The sequence below is a fragment of the Vigna angularis genome, chromosome 11 (assembly GCF_016808095.1).
Source record: "Vigna angularis cultivar LongXiaoDou No.4 chromosome 11, ASM1680809v1, whole genome shotgun sequence".
NCBI lineage: Eukaryota > Viridiplantae > Streptophyta > Magnoliopsida > Fabales > Fabaceae > Vigna > Vigna angularis.
Window position 1 is genome coordinate 18525699 of NC_068980.1, and position 12001 is coordinate 18537699.

The window sequence follows — 12001 nt, forward strand, 5'->3', positions numbered from 1 at the left end:
GCTTATCCACCTCTTTTTTCTTTGAACGATGATTTTATGGGGTTAAAAAATTATATATAGATTTTTCAATCTGTCTTCAAAACGAGCTTTCTGAATGAATGGAATGATGATACATTGAATAAGCTTTTTCTTCTGTACACATTGTTTTTTCAGAGAACAAGAAAAGCCACAGGCAATGGATTGTATGGATGATGACAGCATGAGTGGTGCTAACTATGGTATTCTTGATGACCCTTCAAGGAGAAATGCTGACGAAGAAACGATGAGGGTGGAAGAAGAAGAAGAGGAAGAAGAAGATGAAGAAGAAGAAGAAGAAGAAGAAGAAGTGGTGACAGTGGAGGAACTGGAGACAAGGATGTGGAGAGATGGCATGATGTTGAGGAAGCTGAAGGAAGAGAAGAGGGATAAGGAGAAAGGAGAAACGGTGGAGATGATGAAGAAGAAGGCACTGATTCGTGCACAAGACACAGTGCTGAAGAACATGGTGAAGATGATGGAGATTTGTGGTGTTCGTGGCTTCGTTTATGGCATCATTCCTGAGAAGGGAAAACCAGTCAGTGGAGCTTCTGATAACCTCAGAGGTTGGTGGAAGGATAGGGTCAAGTTTGATCACAATGGTCCTGCTGCTATGCTCAGGTCAAACTTTTCTTATCATCAAACTTATATATATTATTATTTACTTCAAAAAATATTCATATAAATTCAAAGATTGATGAACACTTAATACATATTTAAAGAAAAATAATAATAAGTTTATAGAATACATGTGGTGCAGGTACGAGGAAGAAACAGGGTTTGAAGACATGGTTAGTGATGGATTCAATGGACAGCCATTAACAGCATACAGTTTAAATGATCTCCCAGACACAACTCTTGGCTCACTCTTGTCATGTCTCGTGCAGAACTGTGATCCTCCCCGGAGAAGGTACCCTTTGGACAAGGGCATTGCCCCTCCTTGGTGGCCCACTGGGCAGGAATGGTGGTGGGCCCAGATGGGCTTTACCATAGACCCAGGCCCACCACCCTACAAGAAGCCCCATGACCTGAAGAAGGTGTGGAAGATGTGTGTGCTCACTGCAGTCATCAAGCACATATCCCCAGACATAGCAAAGATCAGAAACATTGTTCGTCATTCTAGGACCCTTCAGGACAAGCTCAATACAAGAGAATCTGCCATTTGGAGTGCTATTGTGAAGCGTGAAGAGTACTTTGCTAGGAGATCATACCCTAATTTCTTCCAAACCCTCCCTCCAAGAGCAGGACCTAGTGTCCCTTATGATAATAATGTTACAAATTTTATTAGGGGGCAACAAAGTAATAGCCTTGGTGGTACATTGAATCTTCTTGGGGGGCTGAATAACACACCACAACACCACAATGTTGCTAACGGTCGTGCTTGGAGCTTTCTCGATGGCCACAATAACCCTTCAACTTCCAGCAATGCTGCTACAATTCTTCTTGGGAACCCTCCACCAACCACCGATTTGATCACTGATGATGGTGCTACCAGTTTTCATGGAGTGCAGATTGATACAGCACCAGCCACAAATGGTGGAGCTAGAAATTTCTTTGTGGGGCAGTTCGATCCACCAACACCAACACCAATCAGCAATTTGGTTCATAGTGGATTCATAAGAGCTTTTCTGGATGGCCAATATAACCCACCACCAACATCCACAACTATAACAACAGCAAGAAGCAGTGTTGGTATTGGTAATGGCAGTAACATTACAATGATGAACAACATTGTTATGTCACTAGACCATGCTGCTAATAAGAGAAAGCCTGGGGATGATGTTCAAGGTATTACATTTCCTCATGAGGCCTATTCTTGCAACAGCTCAGAGTGCCCTTATCATGAGACTGGCTTTGGATTCAGTGACAGAAACGCGAGGAACAATCATCAGCTGACATGCCAATACAGAAGCAAAAATCCTTTGCAAGTGGTTGGAGTTGGAGGGTTAATGCCTTCTCAGATTGGATGTGGGAATTCTATTGTAAATATGCCTCTTGTTCAATCCAGGAACTTTACCTCATCAGTCACTGATCAAAATCAGACTTTTACTGTTGGGGACATGGGGATGCACAACATGAATGTTCCATGTCTTGCAGGCCAAAACCAGCATTTGCAAACTGTTCAGACTCAGGTGTACAATGATAGTTTCTTTGATGGAAGGATTTGTTTGGACAAGGATGTCTTTGGCAACAACATGTATGTGTGTTCTCTAGAAAGCAAAAACCAGCAGCAGGTGCAAAATGTTGGTGGTACCAGTGGCCACAGTTTGAATGCTGAAGTGTCCAATGTTGTCCATGGCAATTTGTCAACATCGATAACAGTGGATTCCCCCTTTGCATGGGATTCAAACAATTCCCAAGCTGAATTTTTGGACTCTCCTCTGTTGACAACAGCAGACCAGGATCTCCTTTGGCCATAGAGTTAAGGAAAAAAAAGTTAAAAAATAGTAAATTACTTGTCTTAACTTTCACGGTAAATATCCATTTGTGGAGTTAAACTTCCATGTATAGTCCCCATGATATTAAATTTGGCAATTAAAGGTGTGACAAATTACTTGAATATCTTGCCATCTGCTGAAAATTTAGAGAAAATGTTTGAATTGGAACACTGTTGAAAGGTTGTTGACAGAGTGTTCTGGTTAAAAGGGCTATTGTTGTTGAAGCTGGTTTGTTCTTTAGAGGTCTGTGTTGTGGGAACACCTATGATTTTGTTGATTTTAGAAAAGTAGGGTTGTTTTAAGGATGAAGAACAGAGGTTAGTGTGTGTAGTAGTGGTGTCTTCTTGGTCAGTGTCAAAAACGTGTTATGCTTAATTATGAAAACCAAGTATGAATGTGATTGCCTCTTATTTTCTGTGTGCGTGTTATTTGTCTTGGTGGTTATCTTGACATCGCTAAAAAAAACACTAAGGAGAATAGAACCAAACCATACAAGATAATCAAACCATATTCAATCCAAAAAGATTAATAAATTTAGGAGTCTTTTATTTTATATGTGAATTTCTAACAAAAACATTACATAACTATTAAAAAGGCTTTTGAAATTCTTATGATTACCACCAATCCTATGTAACATAGATATAATCATCGTGATAACATGAAAAATCAAATGTTATTTAGTTATGATGGAGATATATGACATCCTAATTTCTTTTCCAATACTAAAACATTATAAATTAAATTTAATATCAAGTTAGTTTATACAATTTTAATGATATACATCTCTAACTTAAAATATTAGTGACCTATGTATGATAGACTGCAACAGAATTACTAGCTGCCCTGTCTAGACAAGAATACCACCAATAATAAAAACGGTCTATTAATTTAGAGTATTTCAAACTTTTGATAATAAACATAATTCACACAAAAAAAGTCATAATATCATATTATAATATTCTTTATAACCAACATTCAAGATTTTAAAAGAAACAAATTACAGTGTTTGTAAAAATAACATAAGGAATAAGGTAATATAACTTAAGACTATATATTAGTGTTAGTATCATCAAGTTTATTCTTGAGCTAATTCACAAAAAAAAAAAAGTCATAATATCATATTATAATATTCTTTATAACCAACATTCAAGATTTTAAAAGAAACAAATTACTGTGTTTGTAAAAATAACATAAGGAATAAGGTAATATAACTTAAAGACTATATATTAGTGTTAGTCCCTCGTCAAGTTTATTCTTGAGCTGCATTAGTGCTAGGGATGACAAATCCAAAGCACTTTTAAGAGAGTGGAAGTAATTCATAAAGATGATATTAACTCTACCTTGTGACCCACATTTGGAGTTATCATGGAATATGAATTGAAGAGTAGTGTAGGATATGTAGGATATTGTATTTGGCCACGTAGTAGTGTAGGTTTGTTTAAGGCTTATATTAAGGCCTAAGTAGCATAGGATTCTCCTTAAGTTAGACTTCCAAACCAAAACACCAACGTAAATTATTGACCGGTGACATTTTTGTAAATAAGTGGGAATGTAGACGTCTATAATGTTATAAACGTCGGGGCTCCCCAAAACCGACGCCGAAGTGCTGATAGGGTAGGTGAGGAGTTATTTTTTTCAGCCCTTTAAACGTTCGTTAGAGGGGGGGGGGGGGGGGGCACAGACGTCTATAATATTATAGACGTCGGTCCCCCCCGGACGCCTATGATGCTGACAGAGTAGTTGAAGAATTTATTTTTTCAGCCACTTAAACGTCTGTTACAGGGTCCCCGACGTCTATAATATTATAGATGTCCGGGCCCCCCTCAACGGACGCTTATGAGGCTGACAGGGTAGTTGAAGAGTTTCTTTTTTCAGCCACAAAAAACGTTCGTTAGAGGGGCCCCGTCGTTTATAATATTATAGACGTCGGGGCCCCCCCACAACGGACGTCTAAGTGGTTGACAGGGTAGGTGAGGAGTTATTTTTTTCAGCCATTTAAGCGTCCGTTAGGGGGCCCCGACGTCTATAATATTATAAACGTCGGGGCTCCTCTCACGGATGTCTAAATGCCCCGCGAATATGAATATTTAAATCAGAAAGACGTCATATTAGTTAGGGCCCCGACATCTATAATATTATAAACGTCGGGGCCCCCTAGTACCCGACGTCTACTGCCACTTATACTAAAATCGCGAACTCGCAAGGAGTTACGCTCACTGTTCATCGTCTTCCCCGCGTTTTCTCTCTGCGACATTGCATTTCCAGATGTGTTTTCTCTCTTTTGGACTGTTTAAATTTACTTTTACTCCGATTAAATTACTCCGATTAAATTACTCTTTGATGAAATATCTTTCATTTGAACCGATTAAAAATAGTTTTCGTTGCGTTTTGGTGCAGTTTCTGGCGTGTTCTTGGGCGGCGTTTTTTACTCTTTTTGACATACGTTTTAGGTCATGCACTCCTCCATTTCCCTCCATTTGTTTTTGAATTTGCTAAAAAGGTTAGCTTCTTTGTTGATAATTTTTTTGTATGCATGTTATTGGCTTTTGTGTATACATTTTATTGGCTTTTGCGTATGCATGTTTTTTACTTTAAGGTCTGCATGTGTTATTGGCTTTTGAATATGCATGTGATAGTTGTGTTTTTATAATTGACATGTTAGATTATAAGTATCAAATCATTGAGTGAAACTTAGTTCCCGTTTGAAATTTAACACAAACGATTAATCTTTTAATCGTTTGTATTAAATTTTTAATTGTCCGATTGGACAGTTTGAGAAAATTATTTTTCATAATTTTCTATAACATGTATGTTGGAGTTTATGGATAAGATTGATAAAATTTCGGTTCAGTATTTGTGTTGTTCTCCGGATGCATATTTGATTGTGGTCATCCTTGACTACTCTAATTTCGTGTATTTCGGAGACCAATGCGAAATGCTGCCGAAATTTTATCTAATTTATGATATAGACTTCTTTGCACTTGTCTTAGCAAATTATGAAAATAATTTTTTTGAATGGGTAGAGCCTAACCTTGTGAGAGTTAAAAAACTTAAATTGATGATTCTTATCTTCAGTTCACACGTCCTCAGAAGCAGCCGATTCATGATACAATAATACATGAAGATGATGACATGGCTGAAGCAGAGGATGATCCTCTATCAAAGCTAATGACAAGATTACCCAGGTTGAAGAGAGCACCATTAGAACTATACTTGGATCTGAGAGTATTTGGTCTTCCCCTTATGTGTCAGTATATATCACATTGAATGATGCATTGGAGGTGATTGGGGGAGAGAGGATGTTGAATATTTCCATCATTCAACTGTGGTGCATGTAAGATAGTTAATTTTGTCTTCCATATTATTTTTATTTAGATTCCTAGTTTCTAACAACTTAACTTTGTTGTTTTAGGAACATGGACACAATCGTTGTAGACCAAGGTCGGTCTTCCACGTACGAATTTGTTGAACCTCAGACCATTCAACCTTCTGGTAACACACTTGAAAACAGACAACATTATTTGCAAACATGGATGGATGAGTCAAAAAGAGACGTATACCTTGTGCCATACATTGATGGGTAGGTGTTGTTATATGTAAAAGTTCATTATTAAAGTTTCCTTAATTAGTTAAATAACTATTTGTCCTTCGTGATAGGTCGCACTGGCAGCTGATGGTCATCATTCCCAAACAATGTAAAATTATATGGTTTTGTTCGTTGCACAAGAAGATGAAAAATGACTTGAGAACCATGCTTCAAGGGTAAGTGTTTCTCCAAAAATGACTTTGAATTTGATGTTCAACTTAAACTTTTATGATAAATATAGTTATATTAATTTTACTTTGTGTTTTCAATCTATAGAGAGTTATTGGTAAATCTCGAAGTCAACTAGTTCAAATTTTGTATCCAAAGGTTGTAAGTCATTTATAGTTCTAATTCATTTTCTATGTTATTGATTGATCTAAATTCTTGACTATTTAGTTTTTCATTTTAGTGTAACCAGTAGCTAGATTCATGGGAATGTGGCTTCTATGTCATGTGTTGGATTAAGACCATCATTCGAGCTGTCATTACAGATGATTGGAATGAGGTAATGATGCATACCTTGAATACATTACAAATCAAATTCATCTTTAAACATATATGAAACCATAATGAATCTTTCTTCAATTTTGCAGCGCTTGAAGAGTACATCTCCTATACCAGAGGACACAATTAGGCAGATAAGGCAGGAGTGAACAACTTATCTTCTGCAAAGATGGAGCTAGGAACACTTTTATTTGTTGTTGAACATTGCTTAGGTTTAGTTTAAGTTTATATCTTGATATTTTTGGTATTGGATTGTTTTATACATTAAGTAGAACTTTCTTTATATGAAACGCATATATATTATACTATATTGTTCTGGGACAATTTTCTGCTTTTCAGGTGTGGTTTTATTGCAAAAATAAATTAATTTTAAAAAAAACACCCAGTAGACGTCGGTTAGTGTACTAACGGACGTCTATAGACGTCTGGCAATGCACAAACCGACGTCCAACCCTAAACCCTAAACAAACCGTTTCAGGGCCTATGTACGTCGGGTGTGACCACATCCGATGTCTATACAGACGTCGGTTATAGGCCCTTGGACGTCTATACAGACGTCGGGGGTATACCTCGGACGTCTATATAGACGTCGGGTCTGACCACATCGGACGTCTATATAGACGTCCAAGGTATACCCCCGATGTTTGAGTAACGTCACCCACAAAGACGTCGGGTACATGTCGGACGTTAAAAGGCCAAAAGAACAGATGTCTAAAGTCCTTTCTACACTAGTGTAGTCCATCATCAAGTTTATTCTTGAGCTGCATTAGTGCTAGGGATGACAAATCCCTTAGTCATAATCAAGCACTTTTAAGAGAGTGGAAGTCATACATGCATATTTAATTATCGATGGATTTTACCAATAAAGTTATTATCGTTAAAAAAAATCATCGAGTAAATTTTTCAGTAATTACATAACTTATTACTAACATATTTATCGGTAGACAAACTCGTCAATAAAAAAGGAAAATTTTTGCCAAAATCTCGTGTTCAGTGTCAACATATACCTATTTCTTCATCTTCTCCCATGCACAACAACTCTCTCCAAAGTGGTATTTTTCTTCTTTTTCGTCCAAGTCTCTTCATCTTCATTTCCTCTCTACCAATAACCACCATAGGTGTTGTCAAAGGAGGAAGGGAGAAGCGTGCCTCGCCTGCCACCAAAGCTTCTTTGCGAACTCGTTCCCACCGTTGTTACAAATTTGGAAAAATGACGCACACCACAACATCGCTCAAGCCATTGAGAACCACCCAGATCGAAGTTATTGTGCCACTAAAAGCATTCATGACTATTGAACCTCCTAAAAGAAGCAAGACCCAATTTGGCCCAACAGAGCACATGCGAAAGCAAAATAGATTATAACATAATAGGAGAATATACCAGACAATAGTACTATATATAATACTTTTTTGTTTTTTCCTTGTTTTGTTAGGTCATCCTTTGTGTATATATATTTCCTTTTATGAAAAGCATTATAGAACAATGAATAACTTTTGCATCTTTGTCTCTTTTCTCTCTCTCTCTGTTCTTTTTGGTATCAGAGCTCCCTCTTAGAGTTATGCCAATTTTCTTCTCTTCATCATGACTGAAACAAATTCCAACAACACAGGTCACAGTCAAGAATTCAATCCTAATTCTAGTGCCTCTTCTGACCCTAGTCTCATTCCTTCCAGTCCCTTCTATATTCATCCCAATGAAGGACCTAGTTTTGTTTCTAGTACACCTATTCTTATAGAAAATAATTACCATTCTTGGTCTCGCTCCTTTAGAATGGCTTTGATTTCCAAAAATAAAATGGTTTTTTTATGGGTTCCATACATGTTCCTTCTCTTATAGATATATCGTATCATTCTTGGGAACATTGTAATACACTGATCATGTGCTAGCTCCTTAAATCTTTGTCTTCCTCCATTGCTCAAAGTGTTATCTTCTTTTATTGCGCCATTGATATTTGGACTGATCTTTGGGAACTTTTTTCCCAAGGTGATTTGCTTCGTATAAAAAAACTCCAAGAAGAAATCTTTGGTATTCGCCAAGGTTTGAAATCTGTCTTTGACTATTATACTGTCCTCAGTCTCTTTGGGATGAACTAGACAATTTTCACCCTTTTCCTGTTTGCACTTGTTTCGCCAAGACATGTCATCAACAAGATCTTATTATACGATTCTTAAAGGGTTTGGATGAGCGATTCTCAGTGGTACACTCCCAAATCTTGCTTATGAATATTCTTCCTTCCATCAATTGTGTTTTTTCCATGGTTATCCAATAAGAGCACCAACGTATCTCATCAATGTCATTAACAAACATTGAGGGAGTAAATTGTTCATCAATGTCATCAGTTCCTCCTCCCATAATAGAAGTCATGGTGGCAGTCCTTCTCTAAATGGAAGTTTTAAGCAAAACTGAAATAAATATTGTTCCTACTACAAACAAACTGGCCACACCATTGATGTGTGTTATAGCAAACATGGGTATCCTCTTGGTCACCCTCATTATCCCGGTAGACCACACTTCAACGGCAGAAATGGCCGCAATGACATTGGCTCTTCATCCTCTATTAATAGTGTCGTAAAAAATACATCCCTTGATGGCTCACAGGTTACAACGACAACAACCCCACATGAATCAAGGTTTAACCCAGGCTCAATATCAACATGTAATGGATCTTTTGTAGCAACCAAATTCTTCCTTAAATGATGTGGGCCCGAGTGTTAATGTCCAGTCCTCAAGTGATAATTCTTCTCATATCAAACAAAAGGGCCCAATTTCTGATTCTCTTGGTATTTCTTTCATTTTTTGCACCAAAACACATGTTCTTAACTTTAGTAAACACATACCTTCACCATCATCACTCAATGTCTCGTGGATCATAGAATCTGGCGCAATAGATCACATTGCTTCCTCTTTACATCTTTTTTAAAATTATTCAAAGATAAAACTTGTTGATATATATTTATCCAATGGTACCATTGTCAAATCTTATTTTCTGGTACTATCCAATTTTCCCTAAAATTCATAATCCATGATGTACTGTATGTACCAAAATTTAAATTTAATCTTCTTTCCATATCAAAATTAATTTCCTCTCTTAAATACTCAATTACTTTTTCTGATGATTCTTGTCAAATACAGGAAATTGACAGGTGTCAGATAATTGGTTTGGCAAATTAACAAAAGGTCTTTACTATTTAGAAAACAAAAAGGAAGGAGAAAACCTCATTTCTTGTGCCAACAATGTTGTTACCCCATCTTTATCCTCAACCAACCTATGGCATTTTAGGCTTGACCACATTTCTAGAAAACGTCTCAATGACTTGCATAATAAATATCCCTTTATTCCAAAGCATGTTAATGAAAATTTTCATATTTGTCATCTTTCAAAACAAAGAAAATTGTCTTATAGCTCTAGCACGAGTAGAGCTTCAAATACTTTTGATCTAATTCATATGGACATTTGGGGTCGCTTGTCTACCCCTTTTACTCATGGTCACAAATATTTTTTAACCATTCTTGATGATTACAGTCGATTCACTTGGATTGTTTTATTAAAATCTAAAGCTAAGGTAAAAACATCTGTCCAAAATTTCATTGCCTTTGCTAAAAATCAATTTCACACAAAAATCAAATGCATTCGCAAGGATAATGGTCCATAAATATTTCTTAAAGATTTCTTAGCATATAAAGGAATCCTTCATCAAACTAGTTGTGTTTACACTCCCCGACAAAATGAAAGAATTGAAAGAAAACATCAACACATTCTTAATGTTACTCATGAACTTATGTTTCAATCTCATCTTCCTAAACATGTTTGGTCTTATGCGGTTAAATATGTTGTTTATTTAATTAACCGTGCTCCCTCTCATGTCATTCAAAACATGTGCTCCTATGAGATTTTACACAAACAAACACCTGATTTTTCCATGCTTAATTTTTTTGGTTGTTTATGTTACGCTTCCATACACACTCCATGTCAAAAAATTTGATGCTCATTCTCGTGAGGGAGTCTTTCTTGGTTTTAAAACTAGAACTAAGAGTTATGTTATTTTTTATTTGATTTCTAAAACTACCTTTATATCACGAGACATTTTCTTTTATGAATTTAATTTTCCCTTTACACCAAATTTAAGTTCAAAAACCATTGTTCCTCACATCACTATTTCTACTCCTTTCATGGATCCATATCTTGAAAACTATCAGCCCCACTCAGTCCAACATTCACACAATCCATTTATTTCTCATTATTCACCTAAGTTCCCACCTACTACTCATAGATCTCAATCTGAAACACCCTTTACACAATCCCAAACCACCACACAACAAACCAACACAAGCCAAAACAATCCATCACCTAACCATTTACCATCATCTTCAGATACACAACTTTCAATACCACGTGCACCACCCCTCGTCACTCCACTCGCCCCAACAATCCACTCCTTTCCTTTGCATTTTCAATGTAATTCTTTGTCTACAATGCCAAATCCATCATCATCCAAGTGCTTGTATCCAATTCAATTTGTCATTAATTATTGTCGAATTTCTGAATCTCATCGTCATTAGTTAATGAATCTCTCTTCTAAGCAAAACCTCGTAATTATCATGAAGTCATTTACCATTCTTGCTAGCTTGAGGCCATGAATGTTGAGATTGATACCTTGGTTTTAAATAAAACTTGGGATATTGTGGACAAGCCTCCCCTTGTCAAACCCATCGGTTGTAAGTGGGTTTATCGACTCAAACGAAGATCAAATGGCTTTGTCGAATGTTACAAAGCATGTTTAGTTGATAAGGTTTTTTCATAGATTGAAGGAATCAAATATTTTGAAACTTTTTCTTCTATTGTGAAAAGGATAACCATTCATGTTATTCTTACTCCTGCATCCATTAATTGTTGGCAACTTCAACAATTAGATGTCAACAACACGCTCCTTCATGGGGATCTTAGTGAAGATGTATACATGTCCATTCCCCTTGGATTAGGCTCTTAAGATGCCTCTAAATGTTGCAAATTGAAGAAATCTATATATGGTCTAAAGCAAGCTAGCCGTAAATGGTATGAAAAACTCTATTTTTCTTCTCTCTTGTGTTTATATTCAAGCCCAAACTGATCGTAGTTTGTTTATTAAAGTTTCTAGTCTTGACATTAATGTTATGATTATATATGTTGATGATATTGTATTGACTATAAATTCACCCATTAAAATGGCTTATATTAAACATGTTCTTCACTCTAATTTTCCTATTAAGGATCTTGGGATTTTAAAATATTTTCTGGGCTTGGAGGTAGCTCATTCAGAAAGAGGGATTTCCCTATGTCAACGCAAATATTGTATTGATTACTCACATATGCTGGCATGGTTGGCTGTAAACCTTCCTCTACCCCCAATGTATAGCTCTCTTCGCCTCCATTAGGACTCTAACCCCCTCTTTGTTGATCCCCTGTCCTATCGGTGTTTG